The 27,199-nt window shown below is 36.0% G+C and overlaps 1 long non-coding RNA gene across 1 annotated transcript; it reads left to right on the plus strand.

Moving 5' to 3' along the window:
- The first annotated feature begins 6,233 nt into the window (after positions 1–6,233).
- Positions 6,234–20,563, plus strand: LOC116507408. Its single transcript, XR_004255201.1, has 3 exons — positions 6,234–6,312; positions 19,291–19,423; positions 20,512–20,563. It is a non-coding gene; the product is annotated as an uncharacterized LOC116507408 (long non-coding RNA).
- Positions 20,564–27,199: the final 6,636 nt, after the last annotated feature.

Genomic DNA, 27,199 nt, shown 5'->3' on the forward strand with positions numbered 1-27,199 from the left:
AGATGAGTCAAGCAAGATATGCAAATTATAATAAGGTTTTTTGGGGGTATGGCTAGAATAAAGGGCAAGGAGGCTGTTGGTCTGTTGTGCAGGAAAGATGGTGAAGAATGTAAATTGTTGGGCACTTGTACCTGGAGATAAATTGTTAGTGGCTCCCCCAGATCTGAGATTCCAATAAATGTTATTTAACATCTATAAAATATGTTTTAAAGGATGAAAAGAAAGACAGAAAGAAAGAAAGAAAGAAAGAAAGAAAGAAAGAAAGAAAGAAAAGAAAGGTAACTGAGCACCTGTCTACCCTAGACGAGTTTAAATCACCAGGACCGGATGGATTACACCCCAGGGTTCTGAAGGAACTGGCAGATGAGATCTCAGAACCACTGAACTATATCTTTCAGAGATCCCAGAGCACCGGGGTACTGCCAGAGGACTGGAAAAGAGCTGATGTGATTCCTATCTTCGAAAAAGGAAAAAAATTAGATCCAGGAAACTGTAGACCTATCAGCCTGACCTCAATACCAGGAAAGATTCTGGAAAAGATTATCAAGCAACAAATTAGTGAACACCTAGAAGTAAACAAAGTAATAGCCAAAAGCCAACATGGGTTTGTCAAAAACAGATCATGCCAGACTAATCTTATTGCATTCTTTGACAAAGTGACAAAATTAGTGGACCAGAGGAATGGCGTCAATATAGTTTACTTGGACTTCAGTAAGGCATTTGATAAGGTAGACTATAACCTACTACTGGGTTAGACAGCATCACCACCAGATGGATTCATATCTGGTTGACCAACCACACTCAACGTGTAGTCCTCAATGGAGGGAAATATGCACTAGAGTACCCCACGGCTCTGTTTTAGGCCCAGTACTTTTCAACATCTTCATCAATGATTTGGATGAGGGAATAAATGGGGAACTCATCAAATTTGCAGATGACACCAAGCTGGCAGGAATAGCCTACACTCCAGAAGATAGGCTTAAAATACAGAAGGATCTTGACAAACTTGAACATTGGGCACTATCTAAAAAATGAAATTCAATGGTGAAAAGAGTAAGCTTCTACATTTAGGCAAAAAAAAAAAACGAAATACACAGGTACAGTATAGGTGATACCTTCCTCAATAGTAGTAACTGTGAGAGGGATCTTGGAATCCTAATGGACAACCATTTAAATATGAGCCAGCAGTGTGCAGCAGCTGCCAAAAAAGCCAACACAGTTCTAGGCTACATAAACAGAGGGATAGAATCAAGATCACATGAAGTAATACCACTTTATAATGTCTTGGAAAGGCCACACTTGGAATACTGCATTCAGTTTTGGTTGCCACGATGTAGAAAAGATATGGAGACTCTAGAAAGAGTGCAGAGAAGAGCAACAAAGATGATTAGAGGACTGGAGACTAAAACATATGAAGAATGGTTGCAGGAACTGGGTATGTCTAGTTTAATGAAAAGAAGGACTAGGGGAGACATGATAGTAGTGTTCCAATATCTCAGGGGTTGCCACAAAGAAGAGGGAATCAAGCTATTTTCCAAAGCACCTAAAGGCAGGACAAGAAGAAATGGATAGAAACTAATCAAGGAGAGAAACAACTTAGAACTGAGGAGAAATTTCCTGAAAGTTAGAACAATTAATCAGTGGAACAGCTTGCCTCCAGAAGTTGTGAATGCCCCAACAATGGAAGTCTTTAAGAAGACTTTTGATAGTAATTTGTCTGGAACAGTTTAGGGTTTCCTGCCTAGGCAGGGGGTTGGACTAGAAGACCTCCAAGGTCCCTTCCAACTCTGCTATTTTATTATTGTATTATTGTATATATTTTTCAAATGCACAGTTAGCACTAACTTAATGGGACTGTCAATGGAGAAAATAGTGATTTAAAATGCTTAAACCCAGGCCAATTCCATTATGACAGTGTCAATTAGAGACAAATATAAAGTCTAGCATCTGGGTAAGAAAAATGAAATCTGTGGCTACATAATTTGGGAAATCTGGCTTGGCAGCATGGTATATGAAAAAGAACTAGGAGTATTGGTGGACAACCAATTGAACAGAACCAAGTAATATTACACAGATGCTAAACAAGGTAATGCAATCTTGGGCTTCATTAATAGTAGCACCAATGGCATAAACATAGAATGTGGAAGGTTTGTATTTAGTTAATTTCACCTTGCTTACTATTCACACCTGGCTTTCTCCTGAATAGATTTTACAGAGTAGGAACACCTTTTCTTTAATCCAAAAAATAAGCATTTGTCTTTTTCATACTTTATACCAAAAAAAAAAAAAGTTGCAGGAATGGAAACTTTGAAAGCCAGCTTCAGTCTTTGAAAAGATCCAAACTTTTTGTGGATGGGCAGAGAATGTACATTAAACTTTATTATATATAAAATTTAGGAGGGATATATATCATCTTGAGTTAGCTTCAAAACTACTGATATCAGAATATTATGGATGTTCCAGGAAAAATTTAGGAATTATTGGCTCTAACTGTAAAGATGGCCAGAAGGGCAACACAGAATAAATTTAAGGATTAAAAGGTTTACAGTGAATATGCCATCTTTCTGTTGGATTAACTTTGAACTACAGTTCTTTTACACTGGAGTGTACATGATTGGTTCATTACAACAGGAAGTCTGTGAGATGGATTCCTGAACCCCCTCTTGTTTTTTTGTAGTCCCACAAAGTTTTTGGTATTACATAACACTGACACTGTGAGGAAAGGAGAATGTTTAGTAGAGAATCTTGTCTTCATGGAAGAAAGTAGAATTTGGAAAAACCAAACATAATGAGATAATATTATTTTACTTAATATTACTCCCAACCTTTAAACCATTCATGAATTTTCAAACCATTTGTGAATTTCATTAAATCTGCCCCATATAATCTAAAAATATACACACTGCTATCTGAAACCAATTTTCAGCAAAGTTGTCTAAAATCTAAAACATTACCATGTGTTTATTTGATCAAACTTACTTCAGGTAGAATTTGTTAGTAACAGATTGGTCAACAATAGTTCTGTCTGATGAATTAGAGAGACTTAGTTTAATGGAATAGAAGGATTGTTAATAGATTACCCTATAATTTAAGAGGAACATTGTTTTCATTTGAGTGGATTAACTATTAGTGGGTTTAAATTTAAATAACTGTGCAAATAACTTGTATTTGAAAATTCTGTTTGTGTATGTACTGGTATATAGGTGTATTTTTTAAAGGATGACTGTGAAAAGAGACAATCAAAGTTCAAGAAACAAAATAAAGCAAAGAAAATGTCAGAAAAAAATGGAAATTGCCAAGAAGGTAAGCCAAGAAAGACAAAGATCTTGGGAAAAATGTAACTAAGAATTTCAGGCAGCTATTAAAAGAGACAAGCCATATTACACTGACATTTTTTAAAGAGATTGAAGATGGAAACAGGAAAGAAAGAAAGAAAGAAAGAAAAAGATTTCCAATTTCTGAACTCAGAGTGAAGTTCCAACCTCAAACTGATATGCTAAAAGGACACAGAACAACTGTTTCCAAGAAGATAAAAAAGATGAAAAAAATACACTGAAATTCTGTGTAGCAGAGATATTCGAGATACAGTATAAGAATCTCTAGTGCTACTGGTAGATGATAAAGTTAGATATTTAAACATTAATGAGTCAGATAAATATAGGAGTTCATCAAATATCTATAAAAATATGGCAAGCAACAGAAGAAAGGTGCTCTGCCATCAGTCTGTAAAATAACACAATAGCTAACAGATAGAAACAGATCAGTCTACATACAGAATGAAGACTTCACCATTTTGCATACTATCACACAATATTCTTAATTTCATATGCCAGCAAAAATTGCTTAGGATCACCAGTATTCCATTGAAAGATTTGAAGGACCAGGTTGGGCGCATATCATCCTAGAAAAAGTCTTTATCTGTGATGGATAAAAGTCCACATTGACTTGATAGCACATAATCAATCAATCCAACTCATTAATTAGAATAAGTTGTATCGGGTAATTATAGAAATATTACAAAACTATCTCATCTTCACTTCTACTTAAACTGTAGAATAGGATTACATATTCCACTTTCATTAATGCCCCATTTGGATGCTTTTCTGGCTTCTCATTGCATGAATCATCATTTGAAAAGAAATGGGATGATTTATTGGCTTTGTCCTCTGTAGTTAGTTCTTTGCTTTTTGCATGTTAGGAAACCATATGTCCTGTAAGATGGTTTTCCATACATTGATCAGAATTCTCATTTTAGAAGGGTAATGAAGAGTTTTTGATCATATATTTATTTTCTCAGCATATAGAAATACATGAGAAAGTGATAGAGCAAATGTCCTGAATGTAAAATAAACCATGTGAATTGAGACTTAAATAGAATTGAACAGATAAGAAATATAGATTCTACCACAACACACATAATTCTGGAATATGCACAAGTGTGTATATTCATGATATCCAGTAAATATATTGTGTTTATTGCTTCAACTTGTTGTAGTTATTCAGATGCAGAATTTGGACCCAGACTTCTAGTACCGTAGAAGTAATCTGATTACTAGAAAACCAAGGACAGAAAAAAATGAGTCAGCAAAAAAAGGAAAAGTAATTAATAATGGCTTAGCCTGCATATTTCTTTAAAGTCTTTCTTTTTAAAAAAAAATGTTAATAGGAAAATCGCTTCCATTTGCTGGGTTATGCTTTTCCTATCCAAGAGCCAAGAGCAGAATGATGTGATCCATATTATCTTTAATTGAAAAGTCTGTCGCACTCGGTCAGAATCCAGTACTGTAGCTTCTGTGGAAAATTAATGGGAATTGTGCCGTTGACTTCAATGTGTTGTTGAACTGAGGCACTAAACAACAGGTGACTGCCTTCTCTTTCCTTTCTGGAGACAGGGATGTAATTAATTCCCATCCTGTAAAAATAAATGCTGTTTTATTGTGTTCCAAATGTAGAACTGTGCAGACATCAACCCAAAACCTCAGTAATAGTCAGCTCTACTACATGCAGTATGATCACCCCAAATTCCACATACTGTACCTTCATCAAATTATATTTGGATATATAAATTTGTTTAGTATATGATGAGAACATGACAAAAGTAAAAATATATGTTAATTCATGTACTTTACCCTTTCTCCTGATTAAAAAAAACTATTTGTTTTATTATGCATATATTCTGTGCCCTAAGGAAACTATTTATTTGAATGACTCCCCAAGCTAAATAAATAAAATAGAATCTTTTTATTTTGTCTTAATGGTTCTGCTAGCCAAAACTCACATCATCACAGTGGAGTCATGTGATATATTGGGACATTTTTGCTCCTTCGCTAAACCGGGCAGGGGCATGACACATCTGGCTTGTGGGCTGTGAATTTGACACCACTGTGCTAGCCTATTTACCTGTTCTAATGTGTTCTTTTTCCTTAAAAAATTAAAGAGTGTTCACAATTGAATAAGGATGACAGAATAATTCTATCCCAAAAGTAAAATTATGAATTGCTCAGGTCAGGGATAGGTTCCGGCCAGCTTTACTGCTGGTTCGCTCATGCCTGCGCTTTGCGTGCATGTGCTGGATGAGCGCTGTGTGTGCATATGCAATTCAATTAAAATTGTTCTGCGTATGTGCAGAACTCAAAAACAAGAGGGCAGCGACGACCAGGGAACCTGTTCGGGGGTGTGGCAAGCCTGGGTCGCTGCCGGTTTCAGTGACCTAGGCTGCCATACCACTACCAGTTTGGCTGAACTGGTTCAAACCAGTAGGAACCCACCACTGGCTCAGTTCCATTTCAAATCTTGTTACCCTAAATACAGCACAAAGGCATTATCATATGGATCCTCATATTAATATAAATGGCCAATATAACATAACCTCCACTCTTTCTCTCCAAACATGACTAATTCTCTTTCTTGGCCAGCCATACAATCCATGTTTGACCAGTTAAACTGGCCTTCTTCCAGTCTGTTACAGGAAAAAGACCTCTTTTGAAGGTCATTTAATCTTCAAAGGATATAATTTTCTGATCAGCTCTTCTGAGTGGCTTAAAGCTTCAAAAGTGCAGAAGAGAAGTTACTGGGGTGGATGTGGGCTCTCATTTAGTCCTGTTATTCAAGTAGAGAAGAAAAAAGCATTATATAAGTTTGGAATTTCTCTTTAGAATGCCTCAGAAGGCATTTGTCTGCTTGGGTTCTAGAATGGAGAAGCAAGAGAAAGGACCTGGGAGAATGATTTCTCCGCTTTGCCTTCTTCTAAATTCTTTCATTAACAGTTGCTGCTCCTTGCTCCTCTTTAGTCACAGCAAGTGGTTGTGATGGGTAGGTAGATTTGAAGATTTTCTGTAATTGTTTCATAGAATGTTTACCTGCCAGCTGTGGAGACAAGGTACCCCCACCTCCCCAGCATAGAGCAAAGCTCTCTAGTAGCACTTCACTCTGTTGATTAAAAGTAGAGTTAAAGGATTTGTGCTTCAGTGAAAGTAGAAGCCTACAGCTGGAATCAATTATTTTGATTTCTGTGGGATGTTTTTCAGAAGCCTGTCTGAGCCATGAGCTTGTCAGCATTATTGGTGATCCGTGGACAGTATTGTTAGCTTATCACCTTTATAAATGATTTTATCACTCACATTGGATTGATTAGTAACAGAGACTACCTCTCTGTTGCATTGGCTTCCAATCCCTTCTACACAGGGACCATATGTTTCAGCAGTAACAAGATTCTGGCATCAACTTCAGCAGTCAAAAGAAACTTCATGGCCTTTTCCTGTCTAGACATAAGGGAAGGGTGGTCTCCTGGATCTTTCTGTAGCTATCACAAGGGACAGGCAATCCAACCAAAAAGAACCTGACTTGTTTGTAAAGTTCCAGAAAAGGAATAAATGACAAACAGGGATAATGATGTGAATCATTTACATTATCATTACAGCAATGCTTTTTCACTCTGATTCACAACATTTTTGCTTAGAGGGTGAAGTATGAATACATGTTTGCTTTTACATATTCATATGTGCTAATCAAGACACATGTGCTTCCTCGGAATTAACTGATTGCATTTAATAGGGCTTATTCCCCAGTCCTGCAGATGATTGTTTCACACACATTCAATAATACAGTATGCCATTTTTTACCAACCCAATGCTCTCTGGATGTGTTGGACTATTAATATCATAACCTGAGAACTCCATCCTATAATCTGTTAGTTGAAAGCAAGGGGAATTGCTGGATCACATTGCCTAAGAGTGCCAGATTGGAAAAATAGCTGCTATATACCATAGGAATGGCAAATTCTACAATATAGGTGGAGCAATAAGAGACTTCAGAGGAAAAATATATCTTCATTACTTCTCTATCTTATGAAGTAAAATTACTTAGGATTGACATCATAGGTGGTATTCAGCAGGTTCTGACCACTTCAGGAGAACCGGTAAATTTTGAGCAGTTCGGAGAACTGGTAAATACCACCTCTGACTGGCCTCGCCTCCATCTATTCTCTGCCTACCTGGTCCCAGCTGATTGGGAGGGAATGGGGATTTTGCAGTAACCTTCCCCTGGAGGGGGGAGGGAATGGAGATTTTACAGTATCCTTCCTCTGCTATGCCTACAAGCCACGCTTCAGAACCGGTAGTAAAAAAATTGGAATCCCACCACTGATTGACACTACAGTGGGAGGTATATTAGATTACAGTGGGAAGAATAAAGCTGATTTTTTTGCAGAAATCTCTAGAAGATGGGAATACCACCTTCCTGTAATTTTTTCATAAAATGTTTACCTGGATAAATAGAAAACAAATTATTCATAAAACTACAAATAAAATAAATATTCTGTTTGTAGAAAGCCAAAAGATACTAGAAAAACCTTAGTTTTTCTTTAAACTTTGTGAGCCTTCTTTAAACTTTGTTGAAAGGACTTTAAAAAAAATATTAGTAGTGACCACGAGTAAAAGCTATCAATATGCTGGTGCCTGTTTCATTTGCATTTAAAAGGAAATTGGTGATTTCAATCAGTGTCATATAAATAAATATATCCTCACATGATAATCCACCAGGAGAAAGTGGCTGCAGAGATTCCGAATAGCTTAGTGCGAAATATTTTGGCAAGCAGTATCTGTGTATGTATGTGCAAATGGGGATAAGTAGATGTTAAGAAAACTTTAGCTATTGATGTTAACCAAGGCCTATTATATTGTTTCCAAGAACTGTCAAATGCACTTGCTTCCATTTTAAAGAATAACTGGGAGCAAATGAAAGACTTTCAGATGCAATCAAATCATATAAGGAATCCACTTAAACGCAATGGAATTTTATTCCAAATAAATATATAAACTATGACGGCATTACTTTGCTCTGTTTCCTAGGATTCTCACTATTAAAGGCCATGTATTATAAAGGCTTTTGCACTGATTCTAGACAATTGTGACCCCATTAGATCATCATTTCTGAGATATTTCCTGACCAGATTCTTCAGTGCCTTCAATAATGACAGATCTTCTAATGTACACCCTTCACTTGAAACATTCTTTAAAATGCAGGGAGATATTCAGAGATATATCTGCCTCGAAATAGCCCATGTTAAACTATATAGCACATCCAAAAATCAGAAAATGTTTCATAACATCTTGTCATGAAATCATGAATTATAATTTGTAATGCATAAAATGTTTTATTATAAACCTACCAAATTTCAATTACACGTGATTCATGGTTTCCAGTTTTTGGAGACATTTTATAAGGTTGAGGTACTTTGGTTCAAAAATTGTTGCCATATGAGCTGCTGTTTTTCCCAGCTAAAGGTTACCAGAACTAGGATTTTAGTGGTATAGTAGACAACCCAATGCCCAATTGGATATTGTTTCAGAGATATTTCCTTATGTAAATAAAGAAACAGAATGCCCATGGACGGGAGTGACTTCCAGCATCTTGCTGACTTCCCCATTGAGTTGTGGGAAACTGGCAAAGAACATCAGAAACCCTTCCTTCCTTCCTTCCTTCCTTCCTTCCTTCCTTCCTTCCTCCCTCCCTCCCTCCCTCCCTCCCTCCCTCCCTCCCTCCACCTCCCTTTCCAATGATTCAACAATCTCACACTGAATTCCATCATTCCACCATTCTCAATTTTATCCTTCTTGAGAATCCATGAAATAGATTTTAATAAATTTGACTTGCTGATTGGGAGATTTGGCATTAAATATCTGATATACTGATGGGTTTGCCCTTGAATACATACAAAAGGATTCAATACATTATACATTAGGATTTTCTCTCTCTTTTTGCATATTTGGATAACGTAGTTATATTGTCTGATGTTCTTTCTGAACTGGGTTCATCATTGCTATATAAATTGAGGCGTTCATTGGGTAGAGGCTGCAAATAGCCTATTCTGACCTTTCTCCCACAGAGCAGAAATTGGCAGTTTCTCTAGAGAATAAAAAAGCACAACAGGCAGTGCAGACTTTGGTCATCACACCATTTTTGGCCCGAATCTTTGTGTGTGCAATACAAATAGGCTGAAAAGTGTCTCTCTGCATATATTAGAACAAGACAGCTTCAGGAAATATTATATTCTTGCTGCCTGTGATCCATGGCATTGCTTCCAACATGGCACCACATCAGGCAGCTAACAACTGAATTGGACTTTGCATTGCCTATTGAAGCTTGGCTGCTGATTTAAATTACATATCTGGAGCAGAAACAATTTTATTGTCCAAGATTTCGAAAGCAACCTGGCAAGACTTTTAAAAGATAGGTTTTTTTATGCAAAGAAAAGAGCAAGAGTCCAGAGCTTAGGTTGGATTTCAGATCATTACACAACCTATTGTATAGTGACGTCTTATTTCAGTTCCAGTAATTGATTCAGTACTCAAATAGTACTGTATGCACAGTCAACTCAAAACTCACCTCTAGAGAATCTACTTGAGATGCAAACTGCCCTGCTAGTGGGTGAAAACTCCCAACCATTGCTCTTTTTCAGCGCAAATGTGTGAATATTCTGGGCACCCTATATTTTGTTATGTAGCGTTGCAATGTTGACTTATCCCAACTGTATAAAAGTCAGAAGAGGGCCTCTGTTTGAAGAATGTGCATTAAAGTTGAAGAATAATATCAAAAGCGAACAGACTGCACATCATCTCATAGAATGTATTTTTCTACACTTTGTATAAATTGTACTTGTGTAGGAAAGGCATCTCATCTTCCCCTGTCCTAATAAAAAACCATCAACCTATGTGCTCATATTGGCAAAACACATCAGCAAGATTCATATCTTGTTTTTCTTTATCTGTCTTTGCACTCCAAAACCTGTACATCAATTTCCATTTTTTTTGAGAATACATGAAGCTTGTTTCAAAGTTAGAATATTAACATGCGCACAAAGTGATACAATGCTTTGCAGCCAATTGTCAGCATATTGCTACGAAATTTTTAGCAATGTACATGGAGAGAATCAGAGCCAGATATCAATAGAAATCATGGGGCCGGGGGGGGGGGATATTCTCTGTTTCTTACAGACTGCAGGTTTCCGATGAGGGATATACAGTGGTGAAATTCATTTTTTTTTACTATCAGTTCTGTGGGCATGGCTTGGTGGGCATGGCAGGGGAAGGATATTGCAAAATCTCCATGCCTACCCCACTCTGGGGCCAGCCAGAGGTGGTATTTGCTGGTTCTCCGAACTACTCAAAATTTCTGCTACTGGTTCTCCAGAACCTGTCAGAACCTGCTGAATTTCACTCCTGGGAGGGTGGGGGGGGTGGGAAATAGATTTGTACTAAACCATACTGAATGCTTGTAGTAGGGCTACTTTTGTTATTGGAAGTAGCTGTGTTTTAAAAAGGAAATCAATATATAAATGAAAGTATCAAACAGTTTAGGCTAAACAATTTCATTTAGAATGTTAGATGAACTTTGACCTACCTATTCTTTTATTTGACAAACCATTGACTCAATTTTGGATTTTTATATGAATGCCAAAATAAAGCCTTAGTTTCTGAATTAACATTAAGATTCCTGGATTAAGATTAGCAAAAAAAAAACCAAACCATTCAACAATTATTTTGAATTTTTTTCTATGAAAGGCAAGATAAAAACACCAATAGCTCTCAAAGGAAAATGGAAATAAAACCTATTTCTATATCAATGAATTCTTTGCAGTCAACATCATCATATTCTCATATTTCATTCAGCAAGAACCACCATCCGCCATTATTATCTCTACGAACACATGGAATGCTCTTATAGATTATGACAGAGCAATGTTGGTATGTGAACTCTACAAAACTTTTGAATTCTGTCTGTTCTTGCAGCAGGCAACATACAAGTTCTGCTCCTTCCTTTAGCTGCCTCTATGAGCAGAGACATTGTTAGTACCAAGGAGAAGGCACATAACTTGAAGGCATTATAAAGTGTTAATACCACTTTATAATGCCTCGGTAAGGCCACACTTGTAATACTGCATTCAGTTTTGTCGTCATGATGTAGAAAAGATGTGGAGACTCTAGAAAGAGTGCAGAGAAGAGCAACAAAGATGATTAGGGGACTGGAGGCTAAAGCATATGAGGAACAGTTGCAGGAACTGGGTATGTCTAGTTTAATGAAAAGAAGGACTAGGGGAGACATGATAGCAGTGTTCCAATATCTCAGGGTTTGCTACAAAGAAGAGGGAGTCAAACTATTCTCCAAAGCACCTGAAGATAGAATAAGAAGCAATGGATTAGATGGAAACTAATCAAGGAGAGAAGCAACTTGGAACGGAGGAGAAATTTCCTGACAATTAGAACAATTAATCAGTGGAACAGCTTGCCTCCAGAAGTTATGAATGCCCCAACATTGGAAGTCTTTACAAAGATGTTGGATAGCCATTTGTCTTAAATGGTATAGGGTTTTCTGCCTAGGCAGGGGGTTGGACTAGAAGACCTCCAAGGTCCCTTCCAACTCTGCTATTGTATGGTATTGTAACTTCAGGACTCAAGTTCTCAAGAGTCAGATGTTTTTTCGTTACTTTGTCTTCGTTCTTTTCCATGGTTTCTCAACTTTCCACATTTGGGGGAAGTTTTAATATTAACACTCCTTTGTATCATGTTGACCTTTATTGGGTCATTCTTGAGTGTTTTGTTTCTCAGTTTGGCTGGACATGAAAAAGACCAATTCTGAAATATTTTGCTTTAAAATGTTAGCATTTTAACAACTATATCTTTAAATTATTTAGTACATCCTTGGGTAATCTGGAAGAAAATACAGGTAGTCCTCAACTTACAACCATAATTGAGCTCAAAATTTATATTGATAAGTGAGACAATTGTTAAGTGAATTTTGTCCCATTTTATGACTTTTCTTGCCACATTAGTTAAGTGAATCACTGCAGTTCTTAAATTAGCAACATGATTGTTAAGTGACTGTTGTTTCCCCTTTGTCTTTGCTTGTCCAGATTTCACAAAAGCAGATTGCATGATCCCTGACACTGCAACCATCATAAGTATGAACCAGTTGCCAAGTATCTGAATTTTGATCATGCAACAGGGATGTTGCAATTATCATAAGTGTGAAAAATGGTCATAAGTCACTTTTTTCAATGCCATTGTAACTTCAAATGGTCACTAAATGAACTGTTTTAAGTTGAGGACTAGCTGCTTGTACACATACTTCAAAAAAGTTTGGTCTCATCTGACAAGGATATAGTTAATTACTGGTATTTATTGCAATGAATTAAATAAAAACATTATAAATATATACCTTTTATAAAAAGTAAAGTATAGATGACATACAATAAAAAAGAAATATTACCTGCAACATTATCTGATACTAATAATAATGCAACATAGGAATAGAAAAACTAACATTATTGACCACTTGAGGGAGATAGTGTGTTTCGTCTAGATCACATAAGCTATTTGTATCAAATGTTCCTTTTCCAGATAGAAAAAAATAAATGTAAGTTTACTGTGGATAATAGTATTCCAAGATTCATGGAGGTCATATTCCCCCTCTTTCTACTACAGAAATTGAGAAACAACCCTGTGTATTTATTTGGTTTCTCTGTTCACGCATCCTCATAACTGGTTCGGATTCAGTAGCTGCTGTGGGTGTGCACATAGATTAGTTCCTTGCCATCAACTGGATGTTGAATCTTAATAACCACATAGATACATTGGATGATCTGACATCCAATGGCGCTCCCCTGTTTGAGATAAATCACCTTGCTCATCATCCTCTCTTCTCTTTCTTTCCAATGCATTGATACCAGAGATCTATTTTCTTCACTACTGGCTCGGTAGCAGGAGTGCACGCGTCTGGGCATGTGCAGAACCTATTGCGCATGCGCAGAAGGTTGTTGATGATGTCAGGATGGGTGGGCGGGGCCTTGCACCACTCCCACTAGCGGTTCACCCGAACCGGTGAGAACTGGCAGCATACCACCTCTGATTGATACACAGAAACTGACTTTTAGTAGAATTCTAGCAGTTTTCAATTTGTATGGACTTGCTGATTTCCAGGAAACAAAAATAATATGTGACATGCATTTTAATAACCAATTATTTCTGTAATCAAAAGGGTAAGCAATTCACTGGAATGTATTTTGGCTATATATCCAGTTATATTTGAGCAAGTTCAACATTTAGATTCAGGTTACTAAAAGGACAGATTTTGATAAAGCGTTTTAAAACATCAAACATATTAAAATACAAAATAGTTAATAAAAATTCACTAATAAATGTGAAACGTAGATCTACACTAAACTTTTAGCATATTTTATAGGTTTATTTTTAAAAGGGATTATAGATTTTGCAGAAGATAAAAACATTGTAACTGGAATGGTTTACATAAAGAGTCCAAAAATAGTACATTTATCAGGTCTGAAAATCCAGCTGATTTATCATAGAGGAGGTTTTCAATGTAGTACAGACATACCAGAGATAACATAAAACTTCAGCATGTCAATTAAATCATTCAATAATTGACGTGGATTCTTTTTCTGAGGTCTGGAACAGATAGACTGGTCTAGTGAACTAAAACAGCTGCTTTGTTGAATTATGTTGATTTAAGTTGCTTTCAGAGGAAATAATTATTACAAAACTTCCAGTTATCACCCTTCCGTGTCTTCTGTTTACCTTCCTATTTTTTCCTTCTCATAAAATAATATTTGAAAGAAAAAAGTTAATAGTTGCATGGAGCTCCTTGATCAGAACCATTAAGAACTGTAAACATTTTGCTATTTCTAAGCCAGCTAGAAGAAATAAGTTGGAGATCAGCCTTGTCCTTTTTCTTATCATCTCAGACCTTATGGAGACAGCTATTCAAGAAGACCATCCCCTGCTCATTGGTTGTCTCCACTGGCATTTATGTGCATTTGCTGGGCATTTGTTGGAACAATTATGGCAATTGATGGGAGAATTACATTTGGTGAAGCTATTAATTTAAATATCCAATTTGCTGTGCAAAATGTGAAGTTGTGTTATTTGCTCATCTACTTAAAGGCCATTGATTTTGAAACCTCTCATTTTTTCTTCATCCTGTATGTTATTTAAAAAGATCTAACTTGTCATTATTATGTTTCCCCTGATGTGAGTAAGTCTTTATGAATGATGTGAATAAGTCTTTAAATGAATGATGGTGGTAGGGGAGGGGGGATGTTTGCACACATTCACTGAAGCTAAAGTAGTTCTTGCATCAATATAGATAGTGCTTGAATATGATTGTAAGTTGTGACAGTAATAAAACCTCTTTTGTGGCAGTTCTTGGGCAAATTCTATGCTAATTAAGCAAACTTATGGTTTGCCATGGGCTAGTTTTGTCAAAAAAATGAAAGTAAATGCTAGCTTTTGGCAAAATGATCATAAAATGCAATCATGTGACCAGGAGACACTGCAAACAGCCATTAATATGGTCTAGTTGTCAAGCATCTGAAATACGGTCATGTGGCGGGGGACAACCACCAGAACATTGGATCCAGGTTGTAAATACTCCACCCCCCAAGGTAGGTCCATTGTAACTTTGGTCACCAAGTGGTCTGTCATAAACTGCATGTAATGGGTATAGAATATCTAATGCAGGCAATCTAAAGCAGCAAACATCAAAATCAGAACTGGAATTGGTTCTCCATCTAATACCCCGGCCGCTTTCAGATTCTTGTTGCATCTGTAAATGAGATCTTTCTGTACTACTTGTAATGCCATCAGCAGAAAGTAAAATGGCAGTGATCCAGAAACAGATGAAGAAGCCAACCTATCTTGGGAGACCTGGTTAGGGGAAGTAAGTTGACTACTTGGGTCCAGCTTCTAGGGATACTTTGTTGTAAAACATAGAAGGCTAAAAGGGGCTACAAACCATAGAAATAATGCCTCTCTTACTAGACCCATTTGAGAAAAATTGATTATATCAATTACAGATTCAGTGACAGATTGGGTATTGTGTTAGTACATCAATTATTTATTCTGTTTTGTAAAAGTCTCCAACTAACAAGCTAATTCTGAATATACCCATGATTTTGGTGCTGAATAGTTTCTGTGTCAAATTGGAAGTAGATACAGCCCATCAGATGTGGCTCATGCATTCATACAAGTTAAACCAACTGTGATCTATCCAATAAAAGACATTTTGCTGGCTGCACATTTGATATCGCCTTTTGCTCTGACCAGGTGTTTTGTGGAATAATTGTTCTGTTCTACATAGAGAAGCTGTTGGTAGGCATAATGAATTAGATTCCAGTCAGCATCCTCAGTAATCTAGCAAATTTCCCATCCAGATAATTCCTAAAGTTATTAGTAATACATGTAATACCTTTATTATAACACTGTTCTCCTCAACTTGAAAATTCAAGATAACCAAAAATATGTACTAGGTGAGGTAAAACAAAAAACACAACGTAAATTAAACCGGTATAGATATCAGTTATCAATGTTAGTTGAAAATACCTTATTATTGGAAAAAGAGAGAGGCATATATTATTTAGCAAAGGCAATAAGTTACTAAAACTACATTTGTGTTCTTCCAATACAACTTTCTGTAATATGTACTGTATATTGCTTATAGGTGGAATAAACAAGGGAGAGTATGCAGACTTGTTGCAATCCTTTGCCAAATTAGAGCCAGTCTGTTTCACCTTACAGTTATTACAATTATAAATTATGATTATGAAATACTTTCATATTATTGGGAAGTATAAAAATACTGTAAATTTAGACAAATCTTTCTCCACATTTAATGACTAATACTGTCATGAAAGTATTTTTGATAGTAAATGCATAATCTTAATAATATTACAATGAATCTGACAATTCTGGACAATGTTTTCTCCATTACCAATGAAACAGTTTTTCTAATTCAAAAGTAAAATGTTCTGAGTTTATCAATAGTCATTCCCAGATGAATATTTCTAGGATTGTAATTTTTAATAAGAACAAAAATGTTTTCTATGTCTTGAAAAAAAGGTTTTGACACAGTTGAATGCTAATTGTTATACAGTGAAAGTGTTTAAAAACTATTAAATTAGTACATATTATATCCCCTTATTAAAATGACAAAGTTTTAAGGACTTGTTTATAGATAACAGATGGGATATAGAAAGAAAAGATAATTTGTTGCATTTTAAGAAAAGGCAATAAGTTACTAAAATTGATTATATTTATGATGAGGGGTAAGCCATTTATTTATTTTACATATTATACTTTTATTTTTATTTTCTTTTTTATTTTCTAATTTTATGTTTCTATTATTTTTCCTTTTTATTCTTTCTTTTTTAGTTTATATTAATTTTGTTGTTATTATAATTTTTATTAAAATAACCATAAAAACTCCTCATGCAGAGGGTTACAGAGATATTATTATGGAAACTCAATTTGCATTTGATGTGTTTCATTATATGATCCATGAATATTTTTTTAGTTAGTGAATAAAATTAATGTTAAAGTTAAAAATGACCAATAAAACATTAATATCAACTATTTGATATGCTGAACAGACTTTTATCATTTTTCTTGGAGAGTTAAACTAGAACATTGTTTATATATTTCCTTCCAATACATTTAAATTATTTATTTTAAAATACTTACATTTCTTTGGAGTCTAAAATTAGAAAAGTTTATTGGTTGGATAGAGTTTGCATGAAAATGAATTATCGTGCCAAGATATTTATATTGGAAACTATTTACATAAAGATCATTTACTCAGAAACTAAAAACCTCCCCCATAATTAATCTCTTTATATTAAAGAAGTTCGTCTTTGATCTGAGAGCTCTATACAACAGTGCTGGTTCAAGGAATACTCCGTGGCCACATTGATCATGATGCCAATGTGAAGATTTGCTTTTTTAGAATGATTCACAAGAAAGGGTATCATTGGTGCCTTCTAACCTTTGGCACTCTAGGACATTAACTCAGCCTTAATCTAAAGGTGGCCCCGTGTTTGCGAAAAAAGTTTATCTCTTTTTTCACAGACATATTATTTCTAGTTCTGTCTTCCTATGTAGAAAGAAAGGAAGATGACCATGACGTAGCTAAGTCAGATCCATTACCAAAGCAATGAGAAGGAAAACATAGCTTAAGTCCAAAAATATGAAAGTATGTGGAAGTGCCCCGAAAGATACCACTCTAATTCGCATGGGGGAAGGAGGAGAGAACAATATACTTGGACTTGAAAAAAATTGTTATTATGGCTATCCTCAATAAAAGTATGTTCCTATGAAGTTGATTTTTGAGTCTAGTCTACCTAGTAGACTAGACTCAATTGATTTGTTCCTTCCAGCTTGATTCTTATCATTTTGGTTGGGTGCTACTTCCCCTTATTCAGCTAGAGAGTTGATCAGATTTGGCTTCAGGATCAAATATGCCTCTGTAAATGTCTCTGAAGTGGGCATAATGATTCAGTGCATTCAGATAAATTAATTTCTTTTGATAATCTAATTGAAGCATCAGAACCTTCATTTCATTTTCATTCTAATGTCTGCCACAGTCTAATGTTTGTCCCAAAGATAGTTCAGTTTTTACTTGCAACTTGTAGGTAAGATCCTTTAAAAGAGGATGTGCAACTTGCAGTACCAAGGCAACATAGGAAGAAACCAGTGGTGGATTAAGGCTCATTGGTGCCCTAAGCACTGACAAATCTTGGTGTACCCCTCCTTTGTACATACTGTACAAATCTTCATTGGTTTTTTCTTTCTTTCTCAACTTTATGGTGCCGCCTTGGGCCTGGTGCCGTAAGCACGTGCTTAGTCTGCTTAATGGTTAATATACCACTGGAAAATACCCATTTGTACATATCCCCAACGCCTTCATGTAACTTCCACCCATCATGGTTTTAATGCAACAGCAATGATATTTGTAAAAAACTGAGGTATAATCATATTGACATTTCAAATTACTTTATTCTCCAAATAAGTCAAATTTCATTTTCACACATGTCTGCTTCATTCATTTGTCCTGGGCATGCATACTTGTTGAAAGGTATCCCTTGGTATAATTTCCAAAGCCAAGTGTAGCTTTTGACATGAACAAATTTCACACCCTATTTTAAAACAGTGCAAAAAGTTGCTTTTCGGCAACACATTATTTTTCACTTCCTTTTTCCTAAAAAAACAAAAAACAAAAACTTAAGCAAAACAGAATGGTAACCCATTATAAAAGATAGATATTTATACTGATATACATTTGTAGGTTAATACTTCTTTCTTTTATTTTTATGGCTTCTAAAGTGTATTACAAGGTTACCTCTTTTTAGAGAGCTCTGTTAATTTTGGGGTAGGCACATTTTATTTTCCATTCTTTCTTTCCTTTTTTCACATCTGGAAGCTCTGGTATATATATGCTTACACTGAAAAGGAACTTACACTGCTAGTAAAAAATGTCAAGTCATATGCCTATCTATTCAGAATAGATGGTGAGAAATTTAGATATGGACAAAGATTTCCGCTGCGTCCTATTCTTGGGTAAGATTTGTTTTACAGGGAACCAAACTCCTTGCTTTTCTAGTGCCACTTCCACTTGCACACACAGGCTCATTTTTTTCAGGACTGATGGGTGACATTTCCTTATATAGTTAGGAGTGAAACTCTCTTTCTGAAAATGGAGTGAAAAACTTTCCCTTTTTAGGAGCAAGCACCACTTTGGCAAAACAACCAATCTGAAGCACATTCATTTCTTTTTCTTTTTCTTTTTTTCTTTTTGGTCAAAACATTAGCAGAGTACTTTGTTAACAAAATGTTCAGGTCACCACAGGGTCACCACATGAACTGTAAGCCTTTTTTATGAGCTAAATGTTTCCAAATAGCACTCCAAGCTGAAAGTGCTGAAAGTAAACTCTCGTCCTGTAAACAGGCAGCTGCTGAGCCAAACGGCTTTTTCGTGATTCAGCATAGATGTCTTGGCAACGCCACGTGCTTGTTCCTTGTGCAAAAGGCGGACAACATCAACAGTAAGGATGCAACTGCCTTCCGCCTCCACAAAACGTGTGAGTAACAGTTTACTTGGGCCAGAGTTAAGGAAGCCCCATTCATTTCACTGGTAGACAGCCACACAAAGCAACAACTTCCCACCAAAACAGGTTCTGAAGCTGTCCTGGATGGTATCAGCATCAGAACGACACTGGAAGGACTTGACCCATGCCAAGCCATTTAAAGCTACCAATTAAGTGAAATTAGGCATTTTGTTTAAGTCTGGAAAGCTTTCAAAACACCTTTTTGTGAAGTTGATATGTAGGTGTTTGTGTATCTTGTATTGTACTTGGGAAAGGATGATTGCCCAGCAAAAGAGCACATGGCTTGGGATATAAGATCCCAAATACCACCCTTCTAAGCTTCAGGTAGGTCACAAAAAGAGGACTCTGATCTGGTATCCCAGAGAATTATTGCTCTTTAAAGGGAGAGTTCTATACCAGGTAGCCCAATCACCTAAGGTGGCAGTTTGCTTTCTATGCTTGGACCATGAGCTGAAGAATGTTTTCTTCCATGTTAGAACTTTAGTCCCCTCAAGGCTCACACTGGCAGAAAGTGGTTGGTAACCAATTTTCACCCCTTTCTTCTACAGCTTCAAAATTAAATCCTGGGGTGGTTGAGAGAACTATACAAGGAAGCAAACATTAATATTATGTAGCTCATCTACTAGAGCAGGGCTGTCAAACTCGCAGCCCATGGGCGGGATGCATCATGTGTTAGTCACGCCCACACCTAGTTTAGCAAAGGGGGGGGAAAGTCACATGACGCTGCCATGACAATGCATGTTTGACAGCCCTGCACTAGAAGGAAATGGCATACCAATCACAAGAGCTGAGGATCCAAACTATTGTTTTTAAGATCTTATTTATTACTTCACTAGATCACATAGGTATCTCAGTAATGATAAGTATTAAAAAGATAGAAATAGACCTGCAAATTCTCAAAAGTTTTTTCTACCTTATTTTTGTGCTGCTTGAGAATTTCTTTGACTTTCTTTTGGCTGGTTAATTAACTTTCTTTTTCCGTAGAGGTGGTGTAAAATGTTATCACCGAATGGGAGAATTTCCATTACCCTGTGACCCTCTTGTCCCATTCTTTATTCCAGTCTTTCAAACTTTATCAACCAACAAATCTGGTTACATGGAGTCTTGACCAATCATAGAGGATGAAAAGAAGGAGAAAGCAGATGAGGGAAGAGCCCCTGGTACTACCTCTATTCCTTCTTCACTCCCAGTTCAGCTGTTGCTCCTGCTGGCCTCCTTTTCCTCTTCTCTTCAAGTTGACTGAACAGTATGGCATGGGAAACCATTGTACAAAACCATAGCTGGAGCAATAAAATGACCTCCTCACTCCCTTAATGTTTGCATTTCTATCTGCTCACTGGGGCTCCTATCTAAAAGTTTTCTCTACAACTAAGGGGAGCTTCTGCTTCTGCATAAAATAAAAATATAACATCTCCAATGGCTTTGTCTCACTATATAAGGTGTGCATCATGTTCCATTGGTGAACAGTGCCACTTTTTGGTCCTAGGAAATGTGTCTTCTCCTGCCTGGTGCTTATCCTGTGGAACAACCTCCTGTCTGAGATATGCGGAGTCCTGATTCTGCTAAACTTCCGGAAAGTCATGAAGACCTGCCTTTTCCCCAGGTCCTGAGCCCAGGATGTTGAGGGCATTCTGGTGTGGAGGTGGTGGTGATGGGTCTATGGACTTGGATATATTAGCTTTTAGAATTTATGGGGATGGCTGTACTAGTTTTCTTAGATTTTGATTTTATCTTTGTTTGTTACCCAGAATTCCTATGGAAGATGGGCAACTGCATTTGTTCAAAAAGCAAAATGCAATGAAAATAAATATATACTCCCTGGTTACCTTGTATTTAAATAAAATCAAGAATACCACAGTATTGCCACCCAAAAACAATTCATAGATATTCCCTTCTCTTTTGGAATAATTTCTTTGTTCATTTCTTTTTCATTAAATTAGATGAGAACTAATGTAGGATACATTTTCTGCATGACTGAGAAAGGTTGTTTGCCTGAAATCATTAAAAGTCAGAGCCAATTAAGGCTGATAGGGTTGAGCTAGATGAAGACAGGGATAATATTAATCTTTGGGCTGAAAAGACAGAACATTGCCTTTAACTAAAGGCTATTCAAGCAGCAAGGTAATCACATTCACCTGACCTGATTCTCCATGAAAATCATTTGACGATCTATAAAGCAGGTTTTTGTGGCTAGAATGGAAACTATTATTTTTCTACTACATTATTATTTCTTCTGAACAAATAGAGATCCTGCCTGGTTTATAGAAATCCTGGGTAAAATGTCTTCTCTGATCTTCCCATATTCTCCCAATTCTCTCCTCGATACTTTTTTTCTTAGGCTCGTTCCCCACCCCCAGTGCCAGACAGACCACTGATTTCACCCCCCCCCCCTTTCTCTCTTTTGATTTATAAAAGTGTCTGGGTGTACTGTAGGCCCTTTGTCATGTCAGATAGTCTCTCAGGGAGATAAGGTGGTGGTCTTCAGAACAGGTCTTCTAGTGTTAATTTAAACAAAAAAAAACCAGTCAGATGTAAAAGTCATAAAAATGGTGAGGCTTGGAGTTCCAATTATATAGTGCTATTGTGAGAAAGATTAAATGCCAAAGCCATTTTATTTTTATGACTAAGGTTTGCTAGAAGGCTTTACTTTTTATGCAGATGATTCCTGTCAGCCTTGTACACCACATTTGTCCCCATCTTTCTTCTTCTAAGAGCTTCTTCATACTCCATAAGGGACGTTTTTTATGTCTTCCACTCACACTTCTCCATGTGGCAGGAGTTCAAACTGAATCCATCACTGGGGACATAACTTGAAGGAGAGATGGCTTTCAACATGTCCATGCTCTTGTTTTCACATTGGGTCTGCTTTCCTCTTTGGCTGTGGTGGAGCTAACCCATGGGCAATCTATGACAAAGCTATAATGATACATTCCAGCCCTTTCAAGGGCATAGCCTGTAACTGACATGGAGAAATGACAGGGAGAGTGGTGGGGGCAGAGAACAATGGTATGTCCTTTAGTAAAAGGGCCTGTTAAAGAAAATAGATCTTCTGTCTTCATCAGGTGACAATCTTTTTTTTTTTTTAGTATTTATAAAGTTCATTATCAGTCAGTCTGATGTGGAGAATAAAGGCTGCCTTTGAGGCAAGCTAATAAAGAAAGAAGGAACTAGCTGGAAATTTTAGATATAGCTTGCATTTGTTGTCCTAGCTTTTGCTTCACAGTCCATGCCCTTCTGTCACTTGTCTCTAGCTTTTCAACATGAAATCTGATGGGGCAAGGAATAGAGTTACAGGATATCAGAGGTCAAAGCAGATGTGTTATAGAACAACACAGAGAGACAAGGAACAAGAGGAGGTCAGATAATCACTTGATTTTTTTTTGTCACAACTCATCCCTTCACAAAATATAATCTAGCTGGCTAAATGCCACTCATCTGAGCTTTGAAAACTTCTGTATATATATATTTGCTTGTAGTCATAAGCTAATTAAACATTTCTCAAGGTATTTCAAAGGATAGTCTATGACATCTATATATTTGAAAGGCATAGAATATGTGTACATGTGTATGTGTCCACCACCCTTAGCCAATATAAGTATCAAACCTAGAATCTTCTAATAGCATGTGCTATTAAACAACATTTCATTGTATTCCTGGAAATTTATTTTTGGACTACTCAAACTAAATAAGTATTTTGAGGAAATCAATTATAATAGTTTTATATAGAAGAAAGAAGAATTACCTATTTTAAAACTATAAAAGAACAAGAGAAATAATTTATATATCAATATAGGGAAAATAATATAAGCTCTATTCACACATCACAAAATGGTATAGTTTTATTTAATCACGGTTGGTTAAGCAATCTTTAAAGATACCAAAATTAACTTGCAGGTCAATGAAATAATCATGGCTTATTTTGCCATTGCACATTTTTTTTAGTTATCTTGTCTAGCATAATGTACATTGATTAGAATCCTAAAAGAATTATAAAAACAAACCACAAATTAGCCAGGAATCAATATATATATATTGAGAGATTATTACACAGGGTATGTAATATAAATCTGGACAATATTGGGCTGCACATATAGTTTTATAGTGGAGACATTAGTTGATGGCAAATGCTCATACGTAAATATATGGAAAAACATCTTAGCAACGTAAGTTCCATGAAAATATTATGTTTGGGATTTCTTTTTTTCCTATTAATTTTTTTATCCTGATTAATTTTTATTCCCAGTAATTGAGAGTAGTTATCAAAATAATTGTTAGTTGCAAACTTGTGTCCGACCCATCGCGACCCCATGGACAACATTCCTCTAGGTCTTCCTGTCCTCTACCATCCTCTGGAGTCAATTTAAGCTCACACCTACTGCTTCCATGACTTCATGCAGCCACCTCATTCTCTGTCGTCTCTTTCTTCTTTTGCCCTCAATCGGTCCCAGCATTAGGCTCTTGTCCATTGAGTCAGAATAATTACATCTAGTTATTGAGAAGCTTACCTGGTCTATATTTTGGAGTTCTTAGGACGATGACAAAAAAGTTTTTATTTAATTTAAAAGGTATATATTCAGTTTTTCATGTAACTGCTGCTTGTATTATTAATCCACTGATACTATTTGTATTAATCTTATTCTAAATTTATTTGAATCCTTCATAAATGAAAGGAAAAAAAGCATATTTAATATCGCTTGAATGTTTCTAGTTTCTATTCTATGCCTTTATTAACTTAAATGTGCTAGTGAGCCAGTTTGGTGTAGTGGTTAAGACCGCAGGCTAGAAACCAGGAAACTGTGAGTTCTAGTCCTACTTTAGGCATAAATGCAGTTGGATGACTTGTGCTAGTTGAAATGTTGAAATGTTTATTCCATTTGTATGCCGCCCTATTCCCGAGGGGCTAGGAACTAGTTACTTTCTCTCAGACCTAGAGAGGAGGTGATGGCAAACCACTTCCAAAAACCCCCCAAGAAACATATCCAGGCAGTCTCTGAGAATCAGACATGATTGAATGAAAAAAAAATCTCTCTACCTCAATGAACCTAGATTTTAGTATCCCAGGTGCCTGTGGATTTTGCCAAAGGCAAAAGATAGACCGTAGCTACCTTCTCTGTTTTCAGAATAGGAAGTAGGGAAAAGGACACTGCCTTCATGTCCAAGAATGTTATGACTAACCTGATATTTGGAACTTCTGCTAGTGATTAATATACAGTACACAATTTGCAACCTCTATTTTCCTATTGACTGAGCTGCTGAACTCATGACACCAATACTGTACCTTGCTCTGTATTGACTTTTTATGTATTTCCTCCTGTTTTCCTTGGAATAATAAGTAATTGTCTAACAATAAATTCTGTAGAATTCTGTACACAGAAGTATTTTTATCCTGAAACAGATATTATCTATCTATCTATCTATCTATCTATCTATCTATCTATCTATCTATCTATCTATCTATCTATCTATCTATCTATCTATCATACTCTGGCAAGTTGTATTAATGAACAGAAATATAGTCTTTCATCTAAATAGTGAGGAGTCTTTTTATTTATTAATAAATCAGGTCGGAATACTGCAATTGTAGTTTTCATAGAATACTTTAATATTTCCTTGCCCTACACGAAGCCTTCTTCAATATTTTGTCTATATAGCAAACAAATGAATTACAGCTGAGGGTGAATGAATAGTTGGGAACAATACTTGATGGATAGACTCAACTTCCTTGCATATTAGCTTGTTCTATCTGGCAGAATATTTAACTAAGACTTTCAACAGAAAAAAGGCTCACATTAAAAACACTCTAAACAGAAACTGAATGCATGGTCTGTATAATCATAGAAAAGTTGTATTGTGACATATCTGCTATTACAAATAATCACAAGACTAGACATTTATTCATTCTAAGCATCCACTGAAAACAAACAAATAAAAGTAATGCAGCTACATTTATCCAGGAACTGACAGTTCCATTACAAAAATATGGATGGACTGGGAAGAAAAGCCCAAAATAGTTTTCAGTTTTAAATAACCAAGTGTAGGTGGTCTGCATACCTTATGCTAAAGTGATTAATGACTGTAAGGTCCATAAAACTAAAATGAACTATTGAAAGAAAACATTTCTAATTTATAAGTCCCAATAGAAGAGAATATATATAGCTCAGAGTTGAACTGTAAACTCCTTGGTTCTCTCTGAACTTGGTTGTTTCCTGCTGAGATTTAGTTACCCAGCTAGGTACCATCGCTAGTGCAATTTGTGAGTCAGTGCAGATCCTGCCTTGAAGTGGTTAGAATCAGCCAATAAAACTGTTGGGGGATTCTGGGATATGTAGTCCAAGTATAGCTTGAGAATTTCAGTCTAGGAAGGGCTGCCTCATCTTTTTGAAGTTAATAAGCCTCAAATCGATCTAGAAAATGTAATATATAAAATGAACATATAGGAGACGAAAAGGTTAGTATAGGGATTACTTGGTGAAATTGTCCACTCACCATAATAATCTAGCTATAATTTTTGTTATTTCATTTTCAATCAGAGCAACATGTGTAGACTTCAAACCCCAGAATTCTCAACCAGAATTCTGTTCACTCAGTTGAAATCTACACATCTTAAAGTGGTTGAGTATGAGAAACACTGCTCTAAAATATAAACATATCATTTTCCAGGCCTTTCTAAAGGTAAGAAGCTAATTACCTATTAAATTAGGAAACACTTAGAGACTGGCAATATATACATCGGGAAAAACAAATGTAATTTGTTCCAAGCCAATAGGATAGGAAGGTTTTTTAATATTTTATTATTTGTTTATTATTACCAATTAATTTATTATTAATTAATTAATTTTTAATTATTGATTATTATGTATTATTAAACTTTACAGTTTCTCGGTTAGCTAATATTAATTCTTTGCCTTTCCATCCACTTTTATTTTATTATCTAGTTCCTTAGTCTAATTTAAATGTTGCATGTTATTTTAAAATTATGCTCTGGCTCGACAGATTATAGAAAATAATTACATAAAGCAATATAATTTGGGACTAGCAACATATCTTATAATGCTGTTTCTTCATAGCATGAGAATATTTATTAGCCTTTTCTTGTTAGCTTGAAATTCACCTAGTTTAGAAAAGCAATTGAGTTTCTGGACATAATTTTGCACTGAAAAGCATGTCGGCTACATGCGGTCCGGCAGTTTTGCAAAGAAAAACTTTCCTTGCATTATTCCACACGTTGAAAAGTACTAAGTACAGTGTGAAGCTTGGATCATGAATCATGTTTTGAACTTTGGTGATAGATTGTTACATAAATCACCTCATTAGCTAACCCCTTCATAACAGTTCTGCGGAAGAGCTTTGAGAAAGAATTTTGTTCCGCTCACACTGTTTGCATCCAGTCTTCAGTATGTAATATTTCAAGCAAGATTGATGCTCCAAATTCAAAACCTTATTCCCGAGGATTAATGAAGACAATGAAGATGCCTTCAGCAGAATATCCAGCTATAATGAACTATATAATTCCCTCACCCATGGTCTGGCTTTGTGATCTCACCACTTCACATTTACCAGGCAGAAGGAATTTTTTTTTCACAGTACCGTCTTTGAAATAGAAGCAGACTTTGAAAACAAAAATTCTTTTGGAAATGAGGACATTTCCTGCCTAGTGGTTCATGGGGAATGAGGAATGCCTGTGTAGCTGACACCGAGTTTATTTGTCCCATTGTAAAAGTCTAGTCATTCAATAAAAGGAAAAAGGGG

This window comes from Thamnophis elegans, chromosome 4 (genome assembly GCF_009769535.1).
Source record: "Thamnophis elegans isolate rThaEle1 chromosome 4, rThaEle1.pri, whole genome shotgun sequence".
In the NCBI taxonomy this organism is placed as follows: domain Eukaryota; kingdom Metazoa; phylum Chordata; class Lepidosauria; order Squamata; family Colubridae; genus Thamnophis; species Thamnophis elegans.